This window comes from Salvelinus fontinalis, chromosome 9, assembly GCF_029448725.1.
Source record: "Salvelinus fontinalis isolate EN_2023a chromosome 9, ASM2944872v1, whole genome shotgun sequence".
In the NCBI taxonomy this organism is placed as follows: domain Eukaryota; kingdom Metazoa; phylum Chordata; class Actinopteri; order Salmoniformes; family Salmonidae; genus Salvelinus; species Salvelinus fontinalis.
Window position 1 is genome coordinate 35,183,231 of NC_074673.1, and position 26,385 is coordinate 35,209,615.

Here is a 26,385-nt window from a genome sequence, read left to right on the forward strand (position 1 = left end):
AGAGGGCATGGTCTTAGACATCCTTTGTAATCTTCTTAGTCTCAAGGAATTTTTCTTCATCATTATTCTGAATTCCCAACTGCTTATGCCATTTCTCTCATGGACACCTAAACCAAGTTAAGCAGTTGCCTCTCCAAATAAGCTTCCCAAAATTACTCCTAATAAGAACTTGTGAGTGTAGGCTGCTCCTCTGAAAGGTGTTGACCGCAAAGGACAAGTAGGTGTCAATAGATCTGGCCATAGCGCCTATGGGACGTTGAAAAGCATGAGCTCCTTTCCAAGGCTTAATAAGACAGCACAGATGCGCCCTTGTCTCAGCATAGCTCTGTGTCTCATTGTACTTTGGCCTTCCAACCCGGCCAGCACAGGACCAGTATTGCTTTGGCCGCGTGAGAGGGTCTCATTAGGACAGGCAAAGGAAAAGCGGGGTCAAGGTACATAAAAGGTACCCAGAGCTAAGGAGCATGCCTCTAAGATGAGCTGGGAGCTCTACCACGTCCTAGTGCCACTCCTCTAGACCTCTGGCCCTCCCCGCCGTGACCTCCTATCGCCACCATTATTTGATGAAGCGGAGCATGATAATTATTTTGCGTGGATGGAGAAGGGGGCACAGTTTGAAAGGAGTGTGTCACTCTGAGGGAAAGGATAGCAGGGGATGACAGAAAAGAGAAAAAAATCTGAAAAAAGATCAAAAGCGGCCCTTTCACTTTTCAGGCTCCAAAGAGGAGGAGGAACAATAGGGCCTGGGGTCTCCTGTCCTCTCTGGCAATTAGACTCAGCTGATGAAGTGAAAGGGATGAATGGCAGGGTTCAAGGCCTTCTCTAGGATTCACACAACAGGGTGTGTTTTTACCGTTCTTCTCCTTTATCTTCATCTCCCTTCAGAGTGGCAGAAATGCAGCTGAAATATTTCCAAAATGAAGACAATGTGGTCCAAGGTGCCAAATCTTAATCATGAGGGCTGATGAGATTGAGGGGGTGTAAGAGTCTGTGATGAGGAATCTTTGCACATTACCAAAATCACACTTATTAGAAACTACTTTTGTTTCACATACACTTCTACAGGTTGATCTATCTGTTTAGGTAAATGAATAGCTTTTACTTAATTCTGGGTGGAAAGGTACAATACCTAAGTGGTTAAAGCAGCTGGTACTCACATGTGGCAAATTGTTAAGACGTGTGAATGTGTTCACTTATTTGGAGATATACTGTACCTGACAGAGGGAGGTGGCCAATTAAAAATCAATTTCAATACCATTTGATTGGATTTCTGCCTCTACTCTGATACAAAGTAGTGTTATTGTAACGTATAAGCCGGTATAAGCCAGTACATGTTTAAAACCTATAAATTAACTTATTTTAAACTTAAAATGAACAAATAAGCTAAAATATTGAAACAACACTGATGTATCCAACTGACTCTTTTTGACCTTTAGAAAGATACTGAAGAGCTGGAATACTCTACTTAATGTGACCTAAACTCAATTTAGCATGAGGGAAGTTTTCTCCACCCCCCTCGGCCTGTTTTCTCAGCCATTGTTAATACAGTATATGGCGGTAAATGGCCCCAGAAGCCCAAACCATGCCGCCACACTGCACTAAAACCTTAAGATGCTTAGTAATATTCTTTAATCTGGCCCACTGATGTGTTTAAAGAAGCGATTCAGCTTTTCCAAACTTTGAGGGTTCAAAGTCTCAGAAGCATGGTGTCAGAATGCCAATGAGCTAAATAAAGAGTAGCCAAAATGGGCTTTGGGGGATTTGAAACTTAGGCCCCTTGAATCCCTTTGATCTAAACAGAATTACGGCCAAAATAATGCAGAATATCACATGCCAGGCACTGGGATTCTGCCAAAATGTTCTCTATTTGGCATGTAGAATACAACGTTCCAGGTTCAATATGGAATGGTCAATATGAACTACATGTGGATTTCATCTAAATTGGATAGTTTGAGGTTCTTTGGAGAAAATATTCTTATGAGATTAGAGGATGGCCCATCTGAATGTTGTTGTATTAACCATCTCTAAATGAAACCTCCCACTGTTCTTTCATTCCCAAGACCTCCATGTGAAAATACATGTCCTTTCAGATGGGCAAGTTGTCCTGGTGCTAGGTTTGGCATCTTCATTTATGACCTTCTCCCCAATCTTAATACAATATCAAAGTCTTGCTAACATTATCTCAGATGGATAAATCACAAAAATAACCCCATTCCTGTCATACACAGTTAAGGAATCATACAATTAAAAACAGCTATGCACCGAGGGTAATACAATTAATTTCTGCTCTTTCTATCACACATTAGCATATGTGCCATAATATAAACATTTAAATGAGCTAATAATCAAATATGGCATTAATTAAAACCATCCATTATAATGGCTTTTTATATTGTTATTGAAGCATTGATGATACCTAATTATCTGACTGTCAATGACATGAAACACTCAGGGACAGCAATATCAACAACTGATTACAGTTAGTAACAGAGGCACATATAATGTTAAAGTCAACATAGCAGAGTGAAATAATATCAAATGTTTTGAAGGACTACATATTTCAACTAGAATTGTGATGCCACTTCACCTTTTGTTATATGTAGGAGGAAATTAATATAATGTGCTTTGCAATTAAAAATATCAACTTAAAAGTTTATATATGATTCCATACACTTTTTGCTCACACAATTGAGGGTGAAAATGACAAACTTTTATAATTCAATCTCTAATTACCATAATTCAACACACTAATCTCTTTGCCAAGCCACAGAAATTAGGGTGTTCACTACGGTCAGGGAACGAGATTATTACCCCCCGGCCCAAACACGTCACATTGCTTTTCTAGGGCAAAGCAAACTCCCAGAGCAAAAGTTTGACAGAGTTTTTAAGGACAATCAAATGTGAATGGACTTAATTCCAGATACAATATACTCCTGTCATATACTGCAGCTTGTCAAAGTACTTTCAAATAACTAAACAACAGGGTGCCTGGAAAGGTCAACACATTACAGCCAGAAACTTTAGCAGGTGTCATGAGAATTGACTTTTCTTCAGAACAGCATTTGTATATGTGAAGAAAATAATCACTGGTTTCCTTTTTTACATGATTTTCGAACTTGACAAATATGCACCATGTTAAAATCCACAGATAATGAACAAAAAGCCAGGACTCAATATTCAGTTTAGTAACAAAGGTACAGATCAATTACAATACTGCTAAAGAAAAGGGGAGTACGGACTTGCCAGATAATGTCCATCTTGTTTTAATTGTCCACATATTTTTATTTCTCTAGGCGACATGGCCATTACTTCACAGTCACCACTTATCAGAAGAATCTCACAGGATTAATGGTTTCACTTCTGCTTGAAAGAAATGTTTAAATTGTCCGGATTATCACTGCAAGAAAAAAAGAATGGTTATTTGTCATTGTGTTAAGCAGTGAGAGTGAGTAATGTAACAAAACACTGAGTTAAGCACACTACTAACCCTTCAGGGGAATGCAGCCAGGTTGAATGGGATACACATGTCAGACAGGCTATGCATAAAGCTGTGACTTCTCTTGCCTATCATGTCAAACGTTTAGGCTATAACTTTCCGGAGACGTTCACAGAACATATCGTGTTGAATGTTGAGTCTGATTGTTAGCTATAGTTAGTTCAACGTATGTGGCAAGAAGCTAAGTAACAGGATGGGAAGTCTTAAGTTGATTGATTTCTCAGGCAGATAATAAATACCGTTCCGGTCCAAGGTAAAATTGATGGTCTGGATTGAATTTGAGACTCCCCTCCACAACAAAGACAGTCAATAGTACAGTATGCTGCTTGAATAACCACAATACATACTTGCAAAAACAATTAAGATATTCAAGAAGTTATACAGTATGTTTTACAATCCACAAAAAGCACAATGTGTGTCTATAATTTTAGCAATAATGCTTCATTACTTAGCTAAACTAAGAGGTATTTACAAAGAAAAGCTATCAACAGCATGTAACTTAATGGTCTGTGTTTTAAAAGTAAGCCAATAACCATTCATACAGTATGTGAGAAATAGCCTATTCCTACCCATATCATAATAGCGCTTGTACTATTGTGACTACTACTGTAGAACACGGTTGACACAGGTCTTTTCTGGTTGATTCAACGTGAGCACCTCTCCAGTGCTCTCATGACCATGGTGTCCACAACTTCCCCTCCTTACCTTTAAGTCAACAACTGATCTAGACCTGGGAAACTAGAGGAGTGGACCCTTGAGCCAATCAATATCTTTACTCGATAAAATAAGTGTCAAGAAGAAACGCAAACAGACGCTAGAATAGTACATCCATTATATAAGAAGTCTGGATTACTGAAAACTTGTCTTTATCTTATCAAAAACCTCACTACAGTCTCATGAAAAATGTTCAGTGACTATCTCAAAAGAAAGTACAACTATATTAAAATCAGAGTAAATTAGTGTATATATTTTTTAAATATATTCTGATATGTGATTTATGATTAGAAAAGTAGCTATGTAGTATCAAGTTTTTTATTTATATTAAATTCAACAACCGTAGCCCCCACATTTCACAGATAGGGCTGGAGTTCCGGAAGGCAGATTTTTCCTATGGCAGAGTCTCTATACATTTGTACCGCCAAGGTACCGGCATTTACCTCTCCCTTTAATCTACTACATTATTTTTCTTGTCTGTCTCTTTCCTAGTATCTATTAGCCACTCTCCACTATCTGTTTGTGCTGTATTTTTTCTCCTTTTTTCCCATGAATGTTTTATATATTGGTGGAGAATGATTGTTCACTGCAATGAGGCCGGCCCCAGCCTCAGTAAGACAAATTGCTCCAGAACGCCTAAATGGCAGTCAATGATAACTCACTGTAAGGAGAGTAAGTGACTTCCAATGGAGTGGATGGGGGACGGAGAGTAATGGCAGAGCACAGGTGAAAAATAGATGTTTGGCTCTGTGTAATTACTCCATTAGGGGGCTCTCTGTTAATTTACCAAACCACAGCAAGTGTTTTTACAGCATCCAGGAAAAAAGTACTGCGACTGGACCAAGAGGAGTCCCACAAGTCTTAACAACACCCTATCAAAACAGACTTTATGAAGTGTTAACTAATGGCCAAATATGCACTCTATGTATGGTCTAATAGCACAAACAACAGCTACTCCACAGTTAAGTACACTCATAGATGTAAAGATAAAGTGAATTTATTGACTTGACCAATGAATTACCTGCAGTATGGCTGCACATGTTCAGACAGCTTTAACCTCCACATCACCCGCTGTTGAACGGATCAGCTGTGAAACATTCAAATCAAGGTTAGCTATAAAAATGGACAAATGAAAAACTGTCCATTAGATATCAGCACCCCCGCCCTGCCCATTCCCAGACAAACATAATGATCACCATTTTTTTTAACCATTTGGTGTCAGGCAGCAATACAGCCTGTAGCAAACTAGACAAAGGAACATGAAAAAATGCTGCAATATGGTCTTAAGAGTTTTGTCTGACCATACAATCTGCTTTGTTAAGTCAACTTTAAAAACACTGCTAAGAGCGGTGCCCACGGCTTCATCACTGAATCTCAGATTGACCTTGGACTCGTCTCTTACAGTACTTCCCATCTGTTAGGGTCCCATCCCGGGATACATCCCGACAGGCTTGGGCTTTAAACCTGCTTTGCTTTCTTTCAGCTATCAAACCTTGATAGGGGGCTATCTTATTGGTATACTGGGTGAAGTACTGCAAGTGCAAAGGAGTTTCAGTCTGGGAACTTATTCAGAGTGTGAAATCTTGACCATTTTTCTATAATATGGCTGGGGACGACTATGTGGTCCAATGCTAATCCTTCACCAGCTATGTACTTTGTAGAAAGGAGTGTTACGGTTTCCCGACTTGTCGCATGTTTCAAACTTGTGTAACTGATTTGCAGGTAATGAACATTACTAAAGAGTGAAGGCTATGTGTGTGAGAGAGAGAGGGAAAAACATTATAGAAATATAGACTGAAGTGAGGAGGCATTTGCTTTGTTGAACACCATATCATATTGTCCTGTGAGGGTCTATCAACACATTATATCTTACAATACATCTGTGACTACATTTATGATGATGAATATACTTTATAAACTAGGCTATAAAAGCTGTAAAGTACACTATAATAATAGCAATTCTAATCAAGGTTCACATTACAGTGTGTCTTATATGCCTACATTATAGTGCCCTATTCCTGCATTGTATGTGCTTCCATGCGCACGCGCTTATAATTCACAAACAAGGCCGAACCTGGACCGTGTTAAGGCCACCCCAGAACAGACAGTAGGAAAAATGAATGACCCACTATTTGAAATAATAGATTGTAATGTGTTGTGTGTATTGGTGTATTGACTTACTGTGTGACTGTGTCGGAGGTAGGTAGGTGTATGAATCGCTAACAACTCATACACAGAGTTATCTCCACCCTGACACCATGTTAAAAAATGTTTTACAGTGCCCTGATGAATCATGCATTTCTTGTTTATAAAGTCTTGTATGCAAGGCTTAATTTGTATACTCGACATAAGCATGGTATGTGGGTTTCACCTACCTGTAGTTTCATTTTAAATAACTGTTGTTCACTCTCCCGATCATTGTTCAACTGTTCAACACATACATGACACCGTGCATTTGCTAAAAGAAGGATTCAAGCTTCCAACTCTCCTTCACGCGCATGTCTAACTTAAAAATGCGGACTACGGCGCCGCTCAGTGGACATAACTGTACAGTCAGGTCCATCAACATGATTTCCTACCGTTCGGCGCTGATGATTTTGGACATTTTTCCGTGTTGTCAATAATGACTTTAATGATCTGCAAATTGATTTATAGTCGAAAAACTGAAACATCATTGCCTACTCAGTAAGACTACTGGGATATTATGGTTCAGGTTTATGTTTTTTATGTTCAGTGGATTTACTTTTGAAGGCCTAAATAATATTATTGTAGTTTCAAAAAAACATTCACGGAGGATAGTTCTGCAGCCTCGCAAGCAACAACGTAAGTAGCCTAATATTACGTATTTTCTTCTTTTATATTGCACATTTGACGAAGGCTACAGTGGATTGCTACATAACTTGACACTAACCAGAGTAGCCTACTACATTCCAAAAAGTCTTATACAAATAATGTAATGTGCAATTTATAATTTAGATAAAGTTATTAAAGGTATGCATGACAGTTTATAGGTAAGCCGTAACTTCTTATATGTCTTAACCCAACATGTTAATTGTCAACACTCATTCATAATATTTAAATTCATACATATATTTTCGTTTTGTGATATTGGCCATATTCACATTGTAATCTATCCAATTTTGCACCTGACCCTTTGTTATTCACATAGCTCTTGTGGTGTATGTGTGTGTGTGTGTGTGTGTGTGTGTGTGTGTGTGTGTGTGTGTGTGTGTGTGTGTGTGTGTGTGTGTGTGTGTGTGTGTGTGTGTGTGTGTGTGTGTGTGTCTGTTGAAATAACATACACTTTATATAAAGTATCAGCACAGCAGCCATATTTTCATAGTATCAGAAGCCTTGTTTGAATCCACACGTATCTTCAGAAAAGGATCCTATGTGTGCATAGTGCAGTATTTTATGAGTGCAAAACCCCCAATGTGGAACAGTATGTGTTCTGACCTGTTTAAAAAGCAAGGTTTACCTTGGTTAGTTTTGATTGATTAATTAATAACAGATCATTGAGCATGCATGCTGAGATCTAACTGAGGCCTGGCCCATGACAGAGTGCGGGTTAGGCTGCTGCCTTGCTCTGGGTGTAATTGTGTGTGGCTAGGTGGCCTCCTGCACTGCAAGGGAGGGAGAGAGCCTGCCTCCTGCTCTCTGGAGCAGCCTGCCACAAAATGCTTGCAAGCACCTTCCTATGCTAACACCTAACTACAGAGAACAGAGAAAGACTGCAAACACTCAATGGTTTCTCTCGCCATGTGGAATTGTGAAGGAACCATCGCATTAGGTAATGCTGTACATGTATAAATTAAATAGTCTGCTTTTCGTGAAAGGTTTTTGTGTCCTGAAAATAGTAATACTCCTCAAAATAATTTTGACAATTGGTTGGACTTAAAACATATCCTTATTTTGTAACCATTTACACCTTTATGTTCTAGTAAATTGCTATTTTCCATTTTATATAAGCCATTGTTTGCTCTAATATAATTCTGTCACAGTTGAATTGTCTTTAGATTAAACATCTGTTTCCTTACAAGGTGCATGATTTGCTGTCCCATATCCTCCACTACCACAACTGGTTAGCCTGCATTGGTAACCTTTTGTGCACAAGCAACAAACGAGTTCACAGCGTCTGTGGTCTAGGCTTCTCCGGGTTTCCGTTGCAATAGATGGGCTACCCTTTATCTCATGCTAATGTAGCACAGAAAAGATATCTGCCTTTAAAGACATGACAGTCTGTTAAAAAAGGCTTTGCCTAGCATTTGAAGTCATAAAAGTGACAGAAGACTTCAAGAGGAAGACCCCAGACTGGCAGTCTTCAAGATGAGTGAGAGGAGAACAGGCGACATGCTTTTTCTTCCCATCCAGAGGAATATTCTGTGGCCAAGCTTGATTATTAGAGATGAAGGACAGGCTGAGAGGATGTGGAATTGTTAAGTCCTTGAATCCTCCCACCAAAGCCTTCCACAGTAACATTATTCTGCTCTTCGTTTCTACAGTATGCAGTTGAAGGTGCGTCCTTGTCCTTGATATCGTTTTTTCTTTTCAGGATTAGCTCAACTTGAGATGCATTCAGACTGATTATACGAATGGAGAAATAATACATACGATTTGATATCAACCGCCCAACTCATCAGAATTATTTATTATTTTCAACTTTAAGGTGATGAACTATATAGACGTTAAAGCAAATAACAAAATTGTCATTCTCCACACAAAGATATTAATATCTTATACACTAACACATGACACTACATTTCTGTCTTAACTCAAAAGCAACTTACTGAATGATATTTGGAATTATATTGCATCTCAGTGTACTATCTGTGAGCGCTGGGTGCAATCTGTGCCATAAACCAGCTTTGTGGTGTTATGTGACACCCTGAGCTTGGATTCAGGACCTCTGCACCCTGAATGTTGCCTGCCACTAAAACTCTCCACGTGAAAAGCTGTGTTTCATTTGTAGCTCTGCTATCCATTATTGTCAGCATATTTGATAAGTCCTAAACCCTAAAATGAGTCCCAAATGATTTCAGACTAGACTGAATATTGCACGGCAGGAGGCTGAAAATGAGACCTTCCCTCAAGAGAGTGCCTGCAGCGTGTTCTACATGGTGCAGAAACCAGGAGGTTTCATGTTGCGTGAAAACACACTCTTTGACCATGCAATTATATATTTAATAACAACTCGTAGTTGTTGTTAGTTGTAAAAATAAAATAAAAAAAAGAGGGAGGGAGGAGATGTAAAACTGCAGTGAAAATAAGGGTGGCCTTGTAGTTTTGTGTGAGGAAAGATTAGTAACAGAGCCGACATCAAAGTGCAGACCGTAATCAGTGACTCATAAAATAAGGAGTTTTCTCACCCTCTCAGAAGCAGGCACACAGCACAGGGAAACTGAGTCGTACAGCTCAGAGTCACAGGCATAGTATGAGAGCGGCATCAGGTTCAGTAGAGGAAGCTGGCACAGATTGATTCTTGAACTGTCAATACTGCTGGAAATCAGATCCCAGTGGTTGGAGATTAGCCTCCAGCAGTGGCTGTGATGTCGCACATGATGCCATAGGTGTGTTAAGTCACACTGCAGACAAGAAAACAACACGTGTGATTATTTTACTTGGTAAAGTGAAACAGACATATTTCTGTGTTTCTGTTTAATTGATGGACATATTGGTGCCCAGTATAGGTATCACAGTATGGTCTTTCAACTCTGGGATAAAATCCAGGATTTAACAAAATCATAGCTTGACATTTGAAGTCATCTCCCCAAAATATGGTATATTCTTAAAATGCAGTTATCATTAGGCACTAACATTTACCATATAGAGCTTTAGATTGATTTAACTTTATTCTACAAGGTTGAGCCAACGACACAATTTTCTCCCAAAAGTAAAGATTTCAACTGGGAAAAGTCAAATAACAAAGCATGACTTAATCATGGAAACTTCAACAGACTCTGACCTTTGGGAGGGATCCATATCTCTTATTCTAGAAGAAACGATGACAATGGCAAGCAGTTGTGTGTCCTTTGTGTTTTGTGGAGATATTGAGTGTTTGAAGTGTTAACACTGACACTAAGCCTCTGGGGGCGAATGGGTGAATGGGGCGTGTCACACAATGGGATGGGACTTGGATCTTTGCTTCCAGTCCTCTGACCTCTCACCCTGGCTGGTTTTCAGGGTTGCAGTAGCCTGAGTCCTTGGGGCCAGTGTCTGCTTTGATCACATCATGAATTTGCTCGCATAAAGTATTACTTAGTATATAATAGGAGGTACACACACTGAAAATGCTCTAATACATACAGTATATACTGTATTACCACAAATTATAACAACTGAAATACTTGTTTTATGTTAATTGTATAATAGTTCTGATCATGTAAATATAATATGTCATCAGAATTTAGATTAAGATACCTAGAACTACAGAATGTAAGAACTACAGATACAGTATACGTTTTTGGGAAGATTTTCAATTTTATCCTTGCCTCTCAGTAAGGCTTATTTTTAGCTGTATAGAGACCCAAATGTCTTGGCAAACCAGTGAACATTCCTTGTCATGGAAATGACCTTTGTAAATGATTATTAGAACTTTGGATGACCATGTTTTTGTATAACCCTTCTATATTTTATGCCTCCAGTCTCCAATGATCCATTGAGGCCACACATAAAACAGTGGGCCATCTGCACCTGGAGCATGGCTATCAGCTGTATTTTTTTCTCTCTTTGGTTTAGCTTTTTCCTGCTTGTGTGTAGCCTGACCCTGCACTTCCCTTTTCAGGCTACAGAAGCCAAAACCAAAGGGAGCTTTCAAAGGGGACTGTCTGCTCGAATCAAGTCAGGGGCCTTTTTAGAATCGGTTCAGAGATCATAGCAAGTTGAAGTCGAGGAAGAGGATGACCCTCTCCTCCAGGCTTGATGGGATCTTGGCCCAGTCAAACCCAGCAGGGCTCAGTCTCTGGACAGCTCCGTCTCTGCAGGCTTTGACTCTGTGATAGTGGGAATGAAAGAGGGCACCAAGAGAGCAGCAGTTCTGATGTGTCAGGCTCAATGTCCTGGCAGTCTCACAGAGCAAACTGGGCAAAGCAAAGGACACAGCCAGCAGGCACGGGGCCAGAACAAGACCCCAAGATTGTGCGACATGTCATCTAATGGCTGTCCTTTTGTTTTAAGTTTATGCATCCAGGATGAGTTGGGGCCAATGATGAAGGTCAGCGTTCATGAGACAAAGAGAAAGTCCTGAACCGGATATACAGTACATACAGTACAGCATAACATATACGTCAAAGATGCATAGTTCAGAGTACAGGTCATATATGGATAAATGTAATTGTACTCATGTCAAGTTGCATATGGGATAATCAGAGTCTTATGATTTCTTATTTTAATTTATATTTAGTTGATTAGTTGTCATACCAAACTCCTTGAATCCTTCTCTTTGATGGTGACCATGCTGTAAACTGCACTCAAAGAGACTGATTTGGTTTTCAAGTGTATGTTGTGTACAGCAACTGAGCATTTGGCTGCAGTCCCACACATTATTGGTGTGTAGATTAAGCATATCAAAGGCTGGGGACTCCAGGTTTTTACTCACTGTAAATGTTTCTGCAGGTTGTGATGGTAGGGAGCTAACAGACGTCTTGTTGACTCACAGGATTATTCCCTCTGTGTTTCTGACCCTGCCCTGCTTGACTTGGGTTCCCCCTACCCCCCGAGATCCCTGCATTCATTAAGATTACGTATTTACTTAAAGCCCTGCGTCTCTTTACATAATGGCTAGTAGGTTTCGTGGAATGGCACTGTGTGTTTCAAGTGCTCAGCGGTGGGGAGAGGACTGAATTTTAAACATGGTGTGCCTCGCCTTGCCTCGGCGTTGACCTTGCTCAAAAAGCCCAGTGATCTCATTCTTCGCTTCAGTAGAATGCTGCTGATTCTCTCTGTTGCACTGTTACTCCTGTTAGAAAGGAGCTCTGTGTTGGCTGACAATGGCATATCACTGCAGGCAACTCTCTCTCTCTGTCTCTGTATGTTCAACGAAATAAGAGGGAAGGAAAATGGCTAATTTCATAATGCTTTAATATGGAGATGTAGACTGACCTGTTTAAGTACTTCAAAGAGAGAAATTAACCACAGGAGAACATAATCCAACTGTATTTTGAAAATCATAGACTGAAAATATGAGGGCGAGGCGAGGAGGATTCCTTCTTTAACTGTGGCAGTCTATCCCTATGGTTATTAGCAAAGACGGGGCATAATGTGTATGGTTGCTGCTGTGCTATTCACATTTGGATGCAGATAAGTATTGACAGTGATGGTCTAAATCCTAAAGAACATTTCATACTGTAGCTGACTCAGCTAATTGAGTGACTGTCAGTGACAGACATAACAAGAGAAAAACTGCTGATGCACGTGGGTGAAGTCGTTTTTTGGGGGCAGCAGACTCTTTTTGTTGCATCACACCCAGAGAGGAAGTCCGCTTTGTGTAGTGTATATCCACTAGGGGCTTGGAGAGCCAGAGTAGCTTACCGAGCAAGAGGGGCCGAGGCACTCTTTTTAACTAGCTAGCTACGACATTTGAACTTCCGGATCCGGTGTTATATACCTGTTTACAAATGCTAGATATATGTCAGGCTAGTCTGATGATTTACTACTACTTTTTAGCCACATTAGCAAGTATGTCTCTTTTTGAATTGCAATTGCTGGAGCTTTAACAGCAGGAGTTTGAACTGCTATCTCTACTCAGGAGTAGAATAAGAAAAATACTGAGAAAATGCAAGTTTGTCCACTGAACATTACAAGAGGGGACGATGGAGAATACACATCTCTTGTCCAACCTATGTGAAGCATTAATGAGGAAAGACATTTCAATACTTTCAGATGTCGGTTGCCAGATTTGATGACTTGCCACTCAAATCTCGCACGAGAGAACTCACAGCTTGCCCGTAAGTGCTGCAGAAAGGCAGTCTGTGGCCCTTGGGTTTTTGGTGAGTGGCAGCACACAGCAAAGTATCGCTAAGAGCTATAACTTGTAAGCTAGGAATCTCTACAGTTTGTGCCATCGTCACAGAAGTGTGCCAGGCTATCTGACATGTCCTGAATGATAATTTTGTTGCTTATCCCTCCGTGGTACAATGGGCAGAAATCGGCAGAGATTCTGGGGATCGTTTGAATTATCCGTTCTGTACAGGAGCTGTCGACATCACGTTCGGATCCGAGATCCGACAAACTCGGGCAGCGATTACTATAACTACAAGGGCTTTTTCTCAATGATCTTGATGGCAGTCTGTGATGCAAGACAATGACCATATCCAGGTAAGATATACTAAATACATGTGAATATATATACATATGATGTGAAAATTATACCAATATAGACGTTGTAATGATATGCCTCACATAAAAGTGATCTCGCCTCCCAATAAGACGATGTAAGCCTATGTCCAAAGCATAGGCTACACAGTTGTTACAGAACACATTTGAGGGCTCCCGAGTGGCGCAGCAGTCTAAGGCACTGCATCTCAGTGCCAGAGGCATCACTACAGACTCTGGTTCAATCCTGGGCTGTATCACAACTGGCTGTGATTGGGAGTCCCATAGGGTGGTGTGCAATTGGCCCAGTGTCGTTAGGGGAGGGTTTGGCTGGGTTAGGCAGTTATTTTAATTTAATAATTTGTTTTTAACTGACTTGCCACGTTAAATATTTTTTTAAATAGCCTTCATGTTCCTGTTCAATACTAATGACCTAGATGACTACTGTTCAATACTGGCCTTGATGACGCCAAGAAGATCTATAACTACCACCACTCAAGAGCATGGAAAATGTCAGAGAACTGCTTTGGGATCCTTGCTGCAAGATGGAGGATCCTGGGACAAACCCTTGAGGTTGCCCCAGAGAAAACGGAGACCATTGTGGAGGCCTGTGTGACCCTCCACAACTACCTTTGCACAACAGACACTGACAACACAGATTCATCAACACGGTACATCCACCCCACGTTTGTTGACCATTCCACACCCACTTCCAGGAGAGTTGAGACAGGTAGTACAAGAGGACATCAGTTTCCTGGACCCAAGAAGCATGTCGACAGACAGTGCATCCAAAGTTGCAGTAGACATACGCAACAACTACAAGGATTACTTCCTCAAACCAAGTGTCTTTCTAGGATGCTATAATCACGTGTGGCACCCTACAGTAAATGTTGGAGTGTGGTTTGGAAAACTTGTGCACACATACTTTCTCTTCTTCTGGTTGATGACCATTTGTGTCAAATTGTGAGCTACAAACTTGTTTTTTCTGTTTGGATTTAGCAGTTCTTCTGACTTATTCACACTTTACAAATCACAATAAAGAGTACTACAAAGACAGTCACTTCATCCTTGTTTTAGTTGTTCATATATTTTTGGGGAGGCTATACCCTCAAGACATTTACCTAACCTTGTTATGCGTAGTGGCCTTTCAATGAGAACTTTCCTGTTATGGTAAATGGGTGAGAATGGCTGTCCAGCTGTAGACAAGGCTAGACCCTCAAGAAATGTACCTCATCTACATAACACAACGTTGTACATGGTCATGTGTAGTGGCCTTTCAATGGAGACCTTCCTGCTTTGGTACATGGGTGAGTGTCAAGCTGTAGATAATAAGGACAGACCCCCAAGACATTAACCTCATCTACATGACTCATGTAGAAAGCAGTATAAGTTTACTGAGTGACTGATTCAAAACAGTAATATTTTCTGTACAAATAAGTACAAATAACCAGGCAAATACATTTGCAGACCTTTTATTTACTATCACAAGAGGAAAATAGTGCAATGTAATACAGAGGTGAAAGTGTGATGAAAGGGGAAATAAGAGAAAAAAGTACCACCAGTAACATGTGAATAAGGAAATAAGTATAAAAAACATGCAAAACCCACCACCCTAATGCATGAATAAGAAAAAAAGCACAACAGTATTTGGGGTGAGACAAACGGGAGATGTGGATCAGCAGACACCATCCATGGTACCATGACGTCGTAGACGGTCTTTGCTGGACACTGCTGCTGTTTCTGTAACTTCTGCTGCCGTTCCTTTAATAAGTCATCCACCCGCTGCATAATGTCAGTGTCCAAAGGACCGGCCGTTGGAGCTGGGTCATTGAGATGGGGTGGAGGTTGATGAATTTTCAGGGCAGAGAGCACGGGTGCTCCTGGATGGTGGGTTGGGTGTTAGTGAGAAGGGCGGAGAGGTGATGAACCAGGCCAAAGAGATGATGATCAAGGGTTGATGAACCACCTGTAGATGGGTCCTCAGGGCTCAGCTCCTTCTCAAATTAAATCAAATATTATTGGTCACATACACATATTTAGCAGATGTTATTGCAGGTGTAGCGAAATGCTTGTGTTCCTAGCTCCAAAAGTTCCGTAGTATCTAACAATTCACAACAATACACACACATCTAAAAGTAAAATAATGGAATGAACAAATACATAAATATTAGTTTAAGCAATGTCTGAGTAGCATTGACTAAAATACAGTAGAATACAGTATATACATATGGACTGTCCAAAACACCACCCCCCTCCAACACCTACAAGCAGGTGGCAAACACATTAGAATACAATACAAGCGATCTTAAAACATCTCGATGGGCTTCTTTTACCCAAAATAACTGATTTTATAAACATGTCAATCTAATTAACACACACAACACAAACACACACAACACACACGTCTGTTTCTGATGTTTGAACTAGCCCTGCTAATCATTATGATAACACAGACACTGATTCTTTCCCACTCACAATTTCTAGCATCCAGAAAATACCTGATTTAACATGTTCTAACTAGGTCTGCTAAACATACGATCACAAACACACACACTGACTGTACAAAAGGACTCGGCTGCATGATGAGTGCATACCGTATCTGGCATATTGGTGTCTGTCTTACGATGTTTTTTTTATTTAACCTTTATTTAACTAGGCAAGTCAGTTAAGAACAAATTCTTATTTACAATGACGGCCAATGACAGCCTACGTGAACACGAAGCCAATCCAGTTGTCTGACAATCGGTGAGATACACATCAGCGGCAGCCCCAATAATTTCCTTCACCCATTTCAGATTGCGAACCTGCCAATCCCGAATCTTTCTCCATGTTTTTTTGATATCACTATCAGTGTTCAAATCTTCCTCCAGCTGTTGTCTTTTGCTTGCTTGTCTGAATACAACTGCATCGAAGGGTTGTAAAGATTCTCGTATTGTCTCACCAGCTTGCACAGACACTCCTCCAAACTGGACATAGACGTAATTGCACTTAGCCAATCTCTAAATAAAAAGCACAAAAAAGGAAACTTGGAAGTAGTAGAAGCGAAGTAGCAGAACGTTCATCTCTTCTGTGTTTATACCAAAAGGGATACTGGAAAATATGTGATGTAGACACAGAGGTGGGACTTCCGTTGCAAAACTCACTCAATACTCCCCTTCAGTCTTCGCAAGGAATGATACTTCGGGTCTATATTTCCAGGTAGGAAAACACAGTGTAGGTTGATATCATATCACAAGGAGCATATCACAAGGAGCCACCCCTTTTGGGCTGAAAAATTACATTCCAACACTGCGCTACGCTCCGTCGCCTCTGTTTGCGAATTGTCTGTAGACCCCTTAAGTGACCGCTTATGTCGCTTATGTCTGCAAACCAACCAACCTCATACTATAAGTATCATCAAGTATTCTCACAGCTTGCTGGAGTATTGTGAACTGCTGTAGCGCAGTGGTCTGAGCAGTGTGCTTCGGCTTCGAGCATCACGAGTTCGTGCTTGGCAAACTTTGTTTTGGAGAGCGCCAAGGAAGGCATATATTGACGATCTCAGGACCTTTTCAAATGCAGAAATAAAAATCTATTTCTAGTGATCAGGCTAGTTGCTGAGCAGAATTAGCAACCCATGGTGTCAAAAACACTCAGAAACGTCTAAATTTGACCTTTCGAGAAACGTGGATAAACATAAGAATCTGAAGTAAAATTGGAAAAATCATGAGCTCATGTTAGCCCACTTACATGCTCTAGCATTCAAAAGCAGCCCTGATTTAGGCTATGAAATAACTGTAAATTAATATTCATATCAATGGGTGGAATCAGAGAATGAATGGCTGCAACAACGGTCTGACAAGCACATCTGACACCTGGCCCTGAATAACAAATTAGGCTTAATTAGACCACGAACAATTACATTTTTTGAACAAGATATTAGGTTGTTCGAATGACATTAGTATCTTGTTCGAACAACTTACTATCTCGTTTGAATAACTTACATAAAATCTAAGTCTTTTTTGGGAGGGTTGAGAATTTCAGGACTTCTGTATGTATATTTGTATATTTTGTCATTTGTATTTTTATGTTTAGCTCACATAATATAATTTTAAAGTTTCCATTAAGGTAATAGTATAAATGTGACAAAAATATGTGTAGACGTTAATAAATGCATTTCTATAGCTTCCTAAATATATTTTTTAACGGTTGGGGAGTGCCAAGATGGAGGTGCAGTGGCTTCAAAACAGAGCCCCCTTGTCAGTCATTTAGTGTATACATAAATAATTGCTCTAGACACAGAGCCTTTCAGGTCAGGAAAGGTCACAGAGGTAGCATCCTTGCGTGAAGGCCACATTGTTCCACCCACTTATATGGATCAAAGGCTTATATCAGATGGCCATGAGCTGCCTGTTGCACCACCAGGGCCTGCAATCTGAACTGCTCTCCACTTGGTTTATCTAGCTGTTGGAGTGGAGAGGCTCTCCTGTCCCACTATGTTCTCTGTTGTTTAGGGACAAACATGACTAACAGGGTGTGTTTGAGCCATTTGACAGCACCTCTTTGGGGAGTCACTCTCAGAAAGAGGATATCCCAAAGTAATGCTGTTGTGGCTGTTGTGGTTTACATTGGAGACAAGCCACTATGGAGTCCGACAACAACAGGGCAGGATCTTCCCTAGTCTTTAAATCTAAGTGAAAGGCCACTTTAATATTAGGTGTTCAATGTTCTCATTGGGGCTAGTCATAGGATTTGACTTTTATGAAGTGCTTTAGGAATGTGTGTTATCACTTAAGTGGCCTTTATCCATGGCTTTATGTGACTGGAAGCATTTATTAAAGTGATACACAACAGTTACTTTAAAACTTGGGCTGTCAGTGCTTGGCATTGCAAAGCTGTCCTAGTCTGCAACTTGGGGTTAGGAAGGTTAATACTGCCAAGTGCTCAAAATTCAAATTGAGACAGGAGGAGCTCATTGATGAATGACTGATAGTTGACCCCATATTTCACTTGTCATTGTCTCCACTAGAGGTTTGTCAGAATAGGTTTACGGCTTATCCCTTTAGTTGTCTCCATCACAGCAGATAAGTCAATCCCTTATCACAACTCATCGCCAGGCCTGATTAAATAGGATCCACTCTACAATCAGTTTCCCTAACCTTAGGGTTATGTTTTAGATGATTGTGTGGTCAAACTGAAAAAATAATGCAACAGGCGAAATGAAGAACAAGTTCTGCTTTATCTACTAACATAGTGCACAAGTTGATTGCGAGTATTTATATATTTGTATTTTATTTGTTCAAATTTATGTAAAAACAACGGTATTAGGCATCATACTGTGGGTATTTCAAAATACCCTGGTATACCGCCTAGCGTGTTTGTGTGTGTACACATGCACAGCCTCTGATCTACCTGGGAAATTCTACCCAGTGAAATAGACTATTATTGCAGGCAGACTCAGTCAGAAGTTACATATTCTTTGGAAAAGGCATTTTAAGAACTGTAGGCTAAACATTTTGTTTTTGCAACTGTGGTGAAAGTTGAAAAGTGACTCGTCTAACCATGTTTTCCCTATCCTAAAAATGACCTTTAGAAATGGACACTTGCCAACAGAACACGTGATACCACTTCTCTGTCACATGCTATACAGCTAGATGGTGATCCCAAAGAGGCCTGATTTGGTCACCTTTGACCTCTAACATGCCCATGTCTTGTGGAAGGGCTGATACCCACATTTTACCCAATGTTTTGCCCTTTCCAGAATTTAGCTGGAGGATAAGATACTGGGACCTTGCAATGATTAGGGCAATGTGTCAGTCAGAAGCATTTCAACTCTAAGCCAGCAATTAGTCCTATCAACATTGGATCAGTGGCCTGGTTGAGGAATCATAGGACAAAGTGTACTGTTCTCAACAAGCATAATTTGATTTAATTTAATGAATCATCTGTAAAGGTCAGTCCAAACAGACTGGGCTTGATGTAAGTGTATTACAAAGTTACTGCCCAAATACACCAGCGTGGTCCAACATCTAACTTTTTGACACAACATTAAGACGTGTAGAGAAAGTATGTTGGACCTACGTTGAGGAGCATGTTACATACATCTATACATGTTGTATACCGTTCTCTTGGGATACATTTGTTTTTAAAGTTACCATTACACCCTTTCCCCAACCAACACATTGACAAACCTTGGAGTGTCTGTGTACAGATAATGCAGAGAAAGAGACAAAGTACAAAGAATAGCCTACATATCAAAATGTTCTAGTAATGCTGTCTTCTTGCTAGTCTCCACCACTGTGTCTTAGCTCCATTGATCATTGCACATGACAGTGAGTTGGCAATTATAACGTCAATAAGATGCTATCATCACTGGCCTGACTTCCCTCATCTCATCCTTGCACTGTACAGAAACCCTACTAGAGCAGACAGAATCCCCCTGAGTCAGTCTCCCCCCTGCCTACCCCCTGCCTAGCCCCAGCACCGCTGCACCACGCAGCCATTAACCACCATTACCGGCAGGGCCATTTCATGGTCAAAGAGCATTTCAGTGTTAGCTCTCCCTGGGGCTACAAACTCACCCATGTGAGTTTCAACCATGCATGCTGAGCTACATACTCGATGTTTTACATTTCCCCTATTCTTCCTTTTATTTTTCCCCCCTAACATCTCCGTGTTGTGCACTTTGACTCTGCAAGTGTGACACAACGGAAGTTAACTATACATGATCAATAGTGTGTAACTCTTGGGGGAATTGGGCAGTTATACTGAACTTCAAATGCTGCTAAAGGAAATGTATCCTCAAAGGCAAGTCAATGGCATGTTAAAGCTGGAATTGAATGCCATTTGTTTATTGCATTACTGTAACAATAACGTAGAAGTGATGTCAGGCCTACATTCTGGAGGTTTGATCATACATTTCCCCAGTAAATAAACCATCAAGGTCTCACATCAGAATTAGACGTTCATCCATGTTTCTCAAATGTCAAGTTGTTCCAAATGTCAAATTCGAAATCTTTAAGGTTAAGTGTAGGCATTAAGTCCGAAATCTTAAGGTTAGGCATTAACTCCATATTGTTATGGTAAGGGTTAAGATTTTGGAGAGGCTTAAAACGAAAATATCACAAACAACATTCTATTGCTGGACTCGAACATGCTATCTTTGGCACCAAAGACAGATGTTTATGCCCATTCACCATCCCAGTCCATAATACAAAACTGAAACCAGCTTGAAGGTAACAGCGCTCACCATTGCCCCTAGTGGCCAGTAATTTGGAACTGCTTAAATGTTAACCATCCTGATTACGGTTCAGATTGTGTTAAATTCTCCATTGGCCAAACATATTACTCAGCTTACTTTCCATGCCAAACGTTAACACCGGGTTTGAGTCCTGCACCTAAAAAACAAGAGGTAATGGCTAGAACGGGGTTGCCTTACACAGGCATGATAAGAAATGTCCTATAGGTGCTAAATCTGTAACAGTGCTGGGAGTAGGGTGAAAGCTGATATTTATGCTGGTGTAGGATAGTAATTGCTTCCAAATGCAAATATTTGGGGCTTCTCTCAACCTTATTTCCACTATCCCCCTGTGTGGAGACTGAGTCACACGTCGGAGCATCTGGAATTTTTCAAAAATAAAGTAATCAAAATTGACGCCATGCTGCTCTGTGAAGTTTATTCCCAAGAGTAAGCAATCTGGCTCACAATCAATATGCAGTGTAAAGAAACGTTTTCATTAACAAATAGCAGTGCTTTAAATGATATATGATAATATACAGCAGTGTGGAACATAGCATGCAGCTGTTGTCAGCAGCAGACAGTGCAGTCTTGTGAGGGGGCTGACTTTGCCATCTGGCTGATCCCATTGTGTTGAGTTAAAGCTGAGTTTAGCCTTCATGTTCGGAATCTCATGTTTGACCAACTTGGCAAATTTTACTTGTGTTATCTTCCAACCTCTAGGCATTTCCTTCAGACCAATTCTCTCACTGTCCATATACTGTATACAAGTGGAGGCTCGTCAGCGGAGGAAGGGGAGGACTATCCTCAGTGAATTTCATAAAAATAAAAATAGTGAAACATTAAAAAGTTATAATTTTTAGATAAAACTATACTAAATATATTTACGTCACCCAAAAATGTACTAAAACACACTGTTTTGCAATGAAGGTCTACGGTAGTCTCTAGCACTCTGTAGGGTAGCACCATGGTATAGCCGGAGGACAGCTAGTTTCCATCCTCCTCTGGGTACATTGACTTCAATACTAAAACCTAGGAGGCCGGTGGGTCTCATCCCCTTCCATAGACTTACACAGTAATTATGACAACTTCCTGAATATGTCCAATAGAAACTCTTGTTTGCAACTGTGGCACTAATGATTACACCCTAGATCAGCTAGATGCAGGCAAGATTGTGCAAGGCGTTATTGAATGTATCAATGTCTGTCACCTTGATTACTCAGATTTCTCTCAACCTGTGCACCTACATTGTAAACTTTCATTAATAGGCTAAATTGTAGCAACTTCATGATGGGTATAGGGACAATTTGAGTATCATGTAGTAAGTAGCCTAACTCTATCCATGTTACATTGAGCCGTCTGAATGGAATATGAATGACTGTCATCCAATATGCTGTAATAGAACTAAGGATTTGCTCATAAACATTTGTATTGTCCTCTCTTATCTTAAACGGCACCGACCGCCACTGCTGTATACATCCACCTTGAGACATGTTCTATCAAATCTGACAACCAGGTCACTAGCACAAGTCAAAAAACGACATTATGAAATTAAAAGATGCTTTCTTTCTGCACAAGATAAATGTTATTTTCAACTTTTCTGGAAACCTTTTTGTCTAGTTATGATTGAATGGGGCCCATATAGTCAATCCTGTGATGTACAGTATTATGCTGCAATTGCTTTCAAGTAAAAAGCCACTACAATGTCTGAGGTTGGCAGGATATAATTGTGTATACTCTGTAGGTGGTTCTCAGGGAAGCAAGGGATAGAAAATTCAACCACTGTCAAAATGCACACAAGCTCAACAGCCCATGGAGCTCTGACAGTCCCCACAGCTGTACATTTTATGCTATGTGAAGCCCAATAATTATCATTCAGTTTTAAGCTAAGGAAAATAAATGGTCATTCATCCATTACTGCACACACCACGTTCATAAATGTGTCAATTTTTTGAGGGCCTCAGCTTTCAGAATGAAATTCCCTGTTGTTCAGATTTGGTATAATTTGTGTCACTGTTACAGTTGTCAGCACTAAGCTGTCAAGGTAAGCCATCTTCCTCTCGTAGAAACCTAAACATGCCAGTTCTGCCTCATGCAACTGGTGAATGATAGTCAGATGGGATCAGTCCTGCTCAGTATGCAGTTTCCTCTCAGTTCAAACAACCAGCTGTTTGTTTTGTGATAATGTTCTTTTTACAGATTTAAGTGGAATACATTTCTTTAATGTTTGTTATAGCAAATTAGTCTAGTAGTAAAGTGGGTTTGGAACATGTACAGTTGAAGTCGGAAGTTTACATATACCCTAGCCAAATCAAATCAAATCAAGTTTATTTTATATAGCCCTTCGTACATCAGCTAATATCTCGAAGTGCTGTACAGAAACCCAGCCTAAAACCCCAAACAGCAAGCAATGCAGGTGTAGAAGCACGGTGGCTAGGAAAAACTCCCTAGAAAGGCCAAAACCTAGGAAGAAACCTAGAGAGGAACCAGGCTATGAGGGGTGGCCAGTCCTCTTCTGGATGTGCCGGGTGGAGATTATAACAGAACATGGACAAGATGTTCAAATGTTCATAAATGACCAGCATGGTCAAATAATAATCAGGAGTAAATGTCAGTTGGCTTTTCATAGCCGATCATTAAGAGTATCTCTACCGCTCCTGCGGTCTCTAGAGAGTTGAAAACAGCAGGTCTGGGACAGGTAGCACGTCCAGTGGACAGGTCAGGGTTCCATAGCCGCAGGCAGAACAGTTGAAACTGGAACAGCAGCAAGGCCAGGTGGACTGGGGACAGCAAGGAGTCATCATGCCCGGTAGTCCTGATGCATGGTCCTAGGGCTCAGGTCCTCCGAGAGAGAGAAAGAAAGAAAGAGAGAAGGAGAGAATTAGAGTGATACATTTCAACTCAGTTTTTCACAATTCCTGACATTTAATCCTAGTAAAAATGCCCTGTCTTAGATCAGTTAGGATCACCACTTTATTTTAAGAATGTGAAATGTCAGAATAATAGTAGAGAGAATGATTTATTTCAGCTTTTATTTCTTTCATCACATTCCCAGTGGGTAAGAAGTTTACATACACTCAATTAGTATTTGGTAGCATTGCCTTTAAATTGTTTAACTTGGGTCAAATGTTTTGGGTAGCCTTCCACAAGCTTCCCACAATAAGTTGGGGTAATTTTGGCCCATTCCTCCTGACAGAGCTGGTGTAACTGAGTCAGGTTAGTAGGCCTCCTTTTTCAGTTCTGCCCACAAATATTCTATAGGACTGAGGTCAGGGCTTTGTGACGGCCACTCCAATACCTTGACTTTGTGGTCCTTAAGCCATTTTGTCACAACTTTGGAAGTATGCTTGGGGTCATTCTCCATTTGGAAGACCCATTTGCGACTGAGCTTTAACTTGTGCTTCATGGTTGGGATGGTGTTCTTTGGCTTGCAAGCCTCCCCCTTTTTCCTCCAAACATAACAATGGTCGTTACAGCCAAACATTTCTATTTTTGTTTCATCAGACCAAAGAACATTTCACCAAAGAGTACCATCTTGGTCCCCATGTGCAGTTACAAACCGTATTCTGGCTTTTTTATGGCGGTTTTGGAGCAGTGGCTTCTTCCTTCCTGAGCGGCCTTTCAGGTTATGTCGAAATAGGACTTGTTTTACTGTGGATCAAGATACTTTTGTACCAATTTCCTCCAGTATCTTCATAAGGTCCTTAGCTGTTGTTCTGGGATTGATTTGCACTTTTGGCACCAAAGTACGACAGCTGCGTGATCCCATGGTGTTTATACTTGCGTACTATTGTTCGTACAGATAAACATGGTACCTTCAGGCGTTTGGAAATTGCTTCCAAGGAGGAACCAGACTTGTGGAGGTTATTTCTTTTTTTTCTGAGGTCTTGGCTGATTTCTTTTGATTTTCCCATGATGTCAAGCAAAGAGGCACTGAGTTTGAAGGTAGGCTTTGAAATACATCCACAGGTACACCTCCAATTTACTTAAATGATGTCAATTAGCCTATCAGAAGCTTTTAAAGCCATGACATCCTTTTCTGGAATTTCTAAGCTGTTTAAAGGCACAGTCATCTTAGTGTATGTAAACTTCTGACCCACTGGAATTATGATACAGTGAATTATAAGTGAAATAATCTGTCTGTAAACAATTTTTGGAAAAATGACTTGTGTCATGCACAAAGTAGATGTCCTAACCGACTTGCCAAAACTATAGTTTGTTTAAAATAAATTTGTAGAGTGGTTGAAAAACAAGTTTTATTGACGCCAACCTAAGTGTATGTAAACTTCCAACTTCAACTGTATATACTGCACACTGCATAAATACTTAAATGTGGGTTTGGCCCTTGGTATAAAAACTGTATATTAGCTGAATAGGATCCTCAGATTCCATTTCACTATATAATGTCAATGAAGCTGACGCGTTTGTAATAATTATTCAGATTATCAACAAATTTGTCTGAGGATGCATGCATTTACATAATTGAATGCCACCTAAATAAAACAATTGGGATGATACTTGTTAGTGCACACTTATTACAGTATACATTATTTATTAACAGACTGTAACCTACATCTTAACTAGTTATTTTCGCTGTTTGGTTTTAGAGAAAGGTACCGGAAACAGGATATTCCACAATTCAACATCACATTTTCTCAAAAAAACAAAAATCTCCATAAGATTGAGTGGCATTGATAAACAAAGAGAGTGAGGTTGTTCTGTTGTGTGTGTTTTGTCCTACAGGCAGAGTAGCAGGACGAATCAGCAGGCCTCAGGACAAACCTCCTGTCACTAGAGATGGAGAGCCTGGCCAACTGCATTGACTGATTGTTAGCATTAGTGGCTGTGAGTGTGATTAATATGCCTGCCCCTCACATAGCACTCAGGAAAGAAGAGAGGTGTTGCTTAGAACTGAACAGGGCAACATGGCAACATTTCATCCTTTTAAAGAAGATAATGCATAACCTCAGCGAGGCTGGCTGTATACGTAGCATGTGCCAGAATGGATGACTCTGGGAGTCCAGGTGCCGTTGCATTAATTCCTCAATCCCAAATCAGAGTGAATGTGTACCCTGGCCTAATGAGCTTGTTGTGTGGGATGCTGTGAGTGCTGCTGAGATGCTGGGAGAACACACTGTGCTCCGCTTTACTGAATTCTCAACTCTCATAATTGCTGCACTATGATGATTATTTTCTTCTTCCAAGCAGCCCCATAGCATCTGCTTGTTTGCCTGGGCCTCCTGTCTCCTACAGTACTGTCATACCACTCCCTCAGCTGACACACACACACACAGACTGGGCCTGTAACATTTGGACTCAAATTGGAGAGGATTAGGTTCCCATGCTGATATTTCAAATACTGTGACTGTACCACAACCATTTGGTTTTAGTGGAATGCTGTCTGTCACTATGCCCTGGGACGCCACAGGAAGGAACAGAAATGTCAACATTTGGGCATTAGAAAATACATGCCATGCAATCATCCCCTCTGGCTGAAATTGATAGAATACAAGCTCAATAGAAACAGTACAGTACAGTACACTTCTATAGAACATTGTGAAAGAAAACCATTAATATGGTGACAAAGAAAAGAAAAGTGATTCATGCTTAATCACAGCAGAACCCTAATCCTGGACAGACATGACATGAG

The 26,385-nt window shown here is 40.4% G+C and overlaps 2 long non-coding RNA genes across 2 annotated transcripts in view; one reads left to right on the forward strand and one right to left on the reverse strand.

Moving 5' to 3' along the window:
- Positions 1 to 1,877: 1,877 nt before the first annotated feature.
- On the reverse strand, positions 1,878 to 6,689 carry LOC129862478 (uncharacterized). Its single transcript, XR_008760770.1, has 3 exons — positions 6,586 to 6,689; positions 5,232 to 5,297; positions 1,878 to 3,397 (listed from the first exon to the last, which is right to left on the reverse strand). It is a non-coding gene; the product is annotated as an uncharacterized LOC129862478 (long non-coding RNA).
- The window catches only part of LOC129862479 (uncharacterized), an 84,806-nt gene continuing 65,073 nt past the window's right edge, over positions 6,653 to 26,385 (forward strand). Inside the window, exon 1 of the long non-coding RNA XR_008760771.1 lies at positions 6,653 to 7,033. This is a non-coding gene — a long non-coding RNA (uncharacterized LOC129862479). The remainder of the gene's footprint in view (positions 7,034 to 26,385) is intronic.